The 7,331-nt window shown below is 43.8% G+C and overlaps 1 pseudogene; it reads right to left on the bottom strand.

Moving 5' to 3' along the window:
* Window positions 1–2,611: 2,611 nt before the first annotated feature.
* On the bottom strand, window positions 2,612–3,652 carry LOC120987979 (annotated as a pseudogene).
* Between the last annotated feature and the right edge of the window lie 3,679 nt (window positions 3,653–7,331).

Consider the following 7,331-nt stretch of genomic DNA (forward strand, 5'->3'; position numbering starts at 1 on the left):
TCTTCAAACAGCATAAGAGACTGCTGGGGGTGATGTGACAGACTGATGGGCTTGGTTTTGAGGCGCTATCTGTGCGCTTTCTGCAGAAGACTGGGTGGGAGATAATGTGAACGTGCTGGATCCACTGTATGCCACCCAATTGACTGATGTCTGTACCTGCTCAGGCCTTACCATCCTTAGAACGGCATTGGGCCCCACCAAATATCGCTGTAAATTCTGGCGTCTACTGGGACCTGAGGTTGTTGGTACACTAGGACGTGTGGCTGTGGCAGAACGGCCACGTCCTCTCCCAGCACCAGAGGGTCCACTAACACCACCACGACCATGTCCGCGTCCGCGTCCCTTACTAGATGTTTTCCTCATTGTTACCGTTCACCACAATAAGAAAATAATTATTTGGCCCAATGTATTGAATTCAAATTCAGGCCTTTTTTTACAGGCACCTAACACTATCTGGCTATATATTTAGGTACCGTATTACACTAATACAGGCACAGCAGTAATGACAGATTTAACTGAATATAAATTGTAGGCCTAGTATTTAGGCCCTGGATGACAGGTATCCCTTTACGGACAGAATTAGACTTGGAGATGCACGGTAGCGTGTGAAGTTATTGAGGATGACCCTATCAGCACTTGAATTTGCACCTTCAATGTAATATACCCTTTTATGGATAGATTTAAACTTGGCCTGCTACAGCAGAAACCACTGATTTAGGGTATTGCTATTTTGGGAATTGAATTTCACCCCAGAAAAAAATATTTCCTTTGCCAGACAGCAGACAGTATTACAATTGGCTAGCCACAGCTGAAACACCAGATTTAGGGTACTGCTATTTTGGCAAATGTATTTCACCCCTCAATAAAATAGCAAGCACAGCCAAGCCCCTGATGTAGGACATAGCAAAAAAAAATAACATTATTGATGGTTAAATGGACACCACAAGACACAAAATGGCCGCCGATCACCCCTGAAAAAAGTTACAGAAAAACGCTCTGGGCAGCCTTAAAACAATGAGCAATTAACTAGCAGAAGTTGAATGATACCCAGCTGTAGATCGATCACTTCATTAAGTGTTTTTGATGAGGCTTTATCTTTACGGCGTGCATCTATGAGGTTTTGGTGGTAAATGGAAAACTGGGGACCCTGATGGGGTTAATAGCCTTGCAGGGATATAAATCGTGCATTTGGGGCCCTTGGGTCGGAGAGTGCGGCCGAGGGTAAAAAAGTGATTTAAAAATGTGGACCGGATGCTCAGATTGCCTTGTAGGATCCCTCGGTGTCTTGGTTATAATATATGTTAAAAGTATTACGTTTAAAGTGGTTATAATATATGTTAAAAAGTATGGTATTTTATTTATTTATGGTTATTTAATAAATTGCCGCTACGGTCTTTACACCAAGTACGGTTGTTGTGTTTTATTGATTAGAATGGGGCTAAAAGGGTAGAGGGTAGGAGACAGAATCTCTTCCATCCCATGAAGTCATAAGAACGGTTTACTGGAATTACAGAGCTGTATAATGGCAATTTGGATCCGCAGTCAGTGCAGCAAGGTGTAATAGGATTGTTCCTATTACCCAGGCTGTACACTTCCCTACTGAACCCTGTTCAACAAAAACACTGGAATGATTCCTTCCTATCCTTTCCCTACACCTTGAATAATCTTTCCCTGCACTGGTAAATTACTTTTTCTGCACAATTTAATTAAATTTTTCTAACACTGTCCCTAGCGCCTGCAGACGTCTCTTCCTGCACTCAGTACACTGGTAAATGGCAGAATATACGATGGCTCGCGCTATTTATAGGGCTATAACATCACACGGCTGGCTGGCTGCTGATTGGCTGCATGCATGCATGTCAATCTGGGTGATCCCTCCTTACCAGAGTACTTTTCTCCATGTCCTCACTCGTGCAGCAGCCATTTTAGGAAAAAAACACGATTCGTTATCACGAAGCGAGAGGAAATTTGGCTTCAGTGCAGATCAAATTTTTCATGAAATTCGGATTGAATTCCACTTCGTCAGCTTTGATTGGCTCATCTCTACTCAGGGTAAGTCTGTGATGGCTAACCTCCATCACTCCAGCTGTGGTAAAACTACAACTCCCAAGATGCACAATTGCTTGGCTGTTCTCAGAACTCCACAGAAATGAATTTAGCATGCTGGGAGTTGTAGTTTCACCACAGCTGGAGTGCAGGAGGTTAGCCATCACTGGGATAGGTTATAAATATCTGATTGGTGGGGAACTGACTCCTGGCACCCCTGCCGATCAGCTGTTTGAATAGGCTGTGGCACTCTGACGAGCATTGCAGCCTCTTCCTAGGCCAGGATCATCATGTGCATTGGTCACCTGGCCTATGCGTCAAGTGAATGGGCCTGGGCTGCGATGCCAAGCACAGCCACTGCACAATGTGCTTGCTGTGCTGTGAGGAGGACATAGCACTCATCAGAGCCTCTTCAAACAGGTGATTGGTGACCGTGCTGGCTGTCAGACCCTCGCAGATCAGATATTGATGAGCTACCAGGTAATCAATATTTTACTCCTGGAAAAATCTCTTTAATAGCCTCTAAGGTCCTGGTACAGAAGAGAAAATAGCCTAGACATTTAATTTATTTGTGCGATAGAAGAAGATAAATTGCATTTTTTACATCTTTATTTCTAAGACTGTATATTAGCGGGTTTAACATGGGAGTCACTGCCGTGTATAATACTGAGAATATTTGATCAAAAATTGCCGAATTCTCAGAGACTGGGGTCATATATGTGCAAATAACTGTTCCATAGAAGATGCTGAGAACAGTCAGATGAGATGTACAGGTGGAGAAAGCTTTTCTTCTACTATTAGTTGACTTTATTTGCATTATGGCCCGAATGATCTGGATATAGGACAACAAGCCAATCATAAATGGAACTGGCCCAAATAGTAGAGATTCAAGGTGAAGTATTACTTTGAAAGAATTGGAGGGACATTCAATTTTTACTAAAGCTTTTGTGTCACAATAAAAGTGATGAGTCTTTAAGGAACGGCAAAAGGACAATCTTGAGGCGAGGCAAATCAAAAGTAAGGAGTTCAAACATCCCGATATCCAATTTGTACACAATAGCAGGATGATGTTCTTCCTTTCCATGATGAGATGATAGTGCAAAGGTTTACAAATAGCCACGTACCGATCATAAGCCATGACTGACAGCAAAGCCACCTCCGTCAAAACAATGAAATTGTAGAAGTACAGTAGAGTAAAGCATTATATAAAAGATATTGAGTTGTCCCCTGATAGAAGAATGTACATTAGTTTTGGAAGGGTAATATTCATGTAACTGATATCTACAGAAGACAGGTTACATAGGAAGACGTACATGGGGGTGTGCAGATGTCTGTCTGCTACAATGACCACAAAGATAAGGAGATTTCCAAGAATACCAATGAAGTAAACGGCAAAGAAGAAAACAAACAAAACTGGCTGCCTCATACCATCACTAGAAAATGCCACAATTTGGAATTCTTTGGTAATGGACATGTTGATCATCCTGAAGGGAGGAAGAAAAATGTTGTATAATTACAAAAAATTAGCTTGCATTGAGAGGTGTACAGTACATACAGACATTGTTCACCCTTACCCTGAATTTGGTTCAACACAATATAACGACATGTTAGCAGAATACTTGACTGCAATTCACTTCACAACCCCTTGGTGGTGATGATGTTGTCACTGCCTGGCCCTGTCATTCAAAGTGGAGAGAGTGTGGTAGTTGCAGAGAGAGTTGAAATTACTACTTGGGTGACCAATATCAGCCACTATCAGTTGTGCCCAATCAAGGTCTTTGCTGTCACCAACTTGCTGTACATTGTGGCCCTCATCACCTTCTCCTAACAGACCAATATTCATCCTAAGGATTTCATTGTCCATTGAAGTCTATGCATCCAGAGTAGTAACATGAAGCCCCCAAATTAACATGTGCCCAGGCTTGGTCTGGCCCACAGGGGAACAGCTAAAACCCCTGGTGGGCCCCTGATCAAAGTGGACCTCTAGTCTCCCACCCCCTGCACAAGTGGCACATAACATAGTAAACTTTCTGCACTACATACATATATTCAATGTACAGCACCTCAACCAGCCTATGTTCATATAAAAAAAACACTTGATTATTAAAGAAACTCCCCAGTTTATTAACATAGACGCAATCAGAGCTGAGATAACTTCTAGGTATAGAGGAAAACTAGCCAGTATCATCTTTTCCCCAGGACTGAGCTTCTGAAAGTTGCTGCAGGGACCCCCATATTCAATCATCTGGTAGAATCTTGCTGCTGTGTGAGCAGGTATTATTTGAATATATCCGTATGGTGGGCCCCTAAAATAAATTTTACTGGTGGACCCTAGGCACCCCAGTCCGACACTGCATGTGACATTTATAATACTGGTGCCTTCTTCTATGTGGTAGAGAGAATTTTATCTTCAAGCACCAACTGCTAAGTCTGCACTTCCCCACCCTGCTTATATCATCATAACCTATACCACAGAATTTAAAGGAATTGTGTCATGAGAAAATTATATTTTGTTTTGGCCACTGTGAGCGCCGCGGCCTTCTCGAACAGCTGATCTGCGGGATTCCTTGGTCTCAAACCTCAACCAATTAGATAATGATGACCTAGCCAGAGGATTGGTCATCAGTATTTACGTCTCGGAAAACCCATAAAATCATTATTTAAACAATAGGTAATCTTCTGATAACATTCCATTTAAATTTACAAGGTTTCTCGGGATTATAAAATAAATTCTGCCAGTTTTATCCATGGGCTGTTTCTGGAAGTACAGCTCATCTTAATTAATGTACATAGGGCTGATCTACAATATTAGATGTACAGCCCATGGGCAACAGTGGCATGTCATTTCCAAGCAGCAGATATCTGACTGGTGTGGCACTTGTTGTATAACTACATAGTCATTTAAAAGGAAATACCTTTCGTCTCATGCACCTAATGTCTTCTCAGAATATTGGATGTGTAAATGTGCAGTGCAGTGATTTAAACTGAAGAATTTTGCTCGCATGCTACAATTTATACATGAAAACCTCTGTTGAATAGAGTTGAGCGAACACCTGGATGTTCGGGTTCGAGAAGTTCGGCCGAACTTCCCGGAAATGTTCAGGTTCGGGATCCGAACCCGACCCGAACTTCGTCCCAAACCCGAACCCCATTGAAGTCAATGGGGACCCAAACTTTTGGGCACTAAAAAGGCTGTAAAACAGCCCAGGAAAGAGCTAGATGGCTGCAAAAGGCAGCAACATGTAGGTAAATCCCCTGCAAACAAATGTGGATAGGGAAATGAATTAAAATAAAAATTAAAAAAATAAAAATTAACCAATATAAATTGGACAGAGGTCCCATAGCAGAGAATCTGGCTTCACGTCAGCAGAGAATCAGTCTCTTCATGCCATAGCAAAGAATCTGGCTTCATGTCAGCAGAGAATCAGTCTCTTCATGCCATAGCAGAGAATCTGGCTTCATGTCAGCGCAGAATCAGTCTTCATGTCATAGCAGAGAATCAGGCTTCACGTCACTCACCACTGGAACAGGCCACTGTCACATATTTAGGCCCCGGCACCCAGACAGAGGAGAGAGGTCCCGTAACAGAGAATCTGGCCTTATGTCAGCACAGAATCTGTCTTCATGTCATAGCAGAGAATCAGGCTTCACGTCACCCACCACTGGAACAGGCCACTGTCACATATTTAGACCCCGGCACCCAGACAGAGAAGAGAGGTCCCGTAACAGAGAATCTGGCCTTATGTCAGCGCAGAATCAGTCTTCATGTCATAGCAGAGAATCAGGCTTCACGTCACCCACCACTGGAACAGGCCACTGTCACATATTTAGACCCCGGCACCCAGACAGAGGAGAGAGGTCCCGTAACAGAGAATCTGGCCTTATGTCAGCACAGAATCTGTCTTCATGTCATAGCAGAGAATCAGGCTTCACGTCACCCACCACTGGAACAGGCCGCTGTCACATTTTTAGGCCCCGGCACCCAGACAGAGGAGAGAGGTCCCGTAACAGAGAATCTGGCCTTATGTCAGCACAGAATCTGTCTTCATGTCATAGCAGAGAATCAGGCTTCACGTCACCCACCACTGGAACAGGCCACTGTCACATATTTAGGCCCCGGCACCCAGACAGAGGAGAGAGGTCCCGTAACAGAGAATCTGGCCTTATGTCAGCACAGAATCAGTCTTCATGTCATAGCAGAGAATCAGGCTTCACGTCACCCACCACTGGAACAGGCCACTGTCACATATTTAGGCCCCGGCACCCAGACAGAGGAGAGAGGTCCCGTAACAGAGAATCTGGCCTTATGTCAGCACAGAATCTGTCTTCATGTCATAGCAGAGAATCAGGCTTCACGTCACCCACCACTGGAACAGGCCACTGTCACATATTTAGGCCCCGGCACCCAGACAGAGGAGAGAGGTCCCGTACCAGAGAATCTGGCCTTATGTCAGCACAGAATCAGTCTTCATGTCATAGCAGAGAATCAGGCTTCACGCCACCCACCACTGGAACAGGCCACTGTCACATATTTAGGCCCCGGCACCCAGACAGAGGAGAGAGGTCCCGTAACAGAGAATCTGGCCTTATGTCAGCACAGAATCTGTCTTCATGTCATAGCAGAGAATCAGGCTTCACGTCACCCACCACTGGAACAGGCCACTGTCACATATTTAGGCCCCGGCAAGTTTTTCTGAATGACACTATCAGCACCTTGAATCTAAGATATCCTTTTTGGGATAGATTTCAAGTAGGCCTGATATAGCAGAAACTACTTATTTTGAGAATGGCAAATTTGGGAATAGTTTTTCAACCCAAAACAAAAACTGTGCTTTTACGGTCACTACAAATAACTTGACCAGCTAAAACAGTACAGATTTGGTTGAATAGAAATGTCAGGTCTATTTTTTAGGCGCTGGGTGACAGGCTCAACTTGCCCCTGATGTAGTATATGGCCAAAAAATAACCACACTATTGATGGTTAAATGCACTTGGGTGACACAGGCTCAGCCTGCACCAGATGTAGTATATGGCCAAAAAATAACCAGACTGTTGATGGTTAAATGCACTTCGGTGACACAGGCTCAGCCTGCAGCTGATGTAGTATATGGGCAAAAAATAACCAGACTGTTGATGGTTAAATGCACTTCGGTGACACAGGCTCAGCCTGCAGCTGATGTAGGATATATCAAAAAATAACCACACTATTGATGGTTAAATACACTTGGTGATAGCTTGTGCTGGCGCACCACAAGCCACAACATGGCCGCCGATCACCCCAGAAA

Source organism: Bufo bufo, chromosome 1, assembly GCF_905171765.1.
Source record: "Bufo bufo chromosome 1, aBufBuf1.1, whole genome shotgun sequence".
NCBI lineage: Eukaryota > Metazoa > Chordata > Amphibia > Anura > Bufonidae > Bufo > Bufo bufo.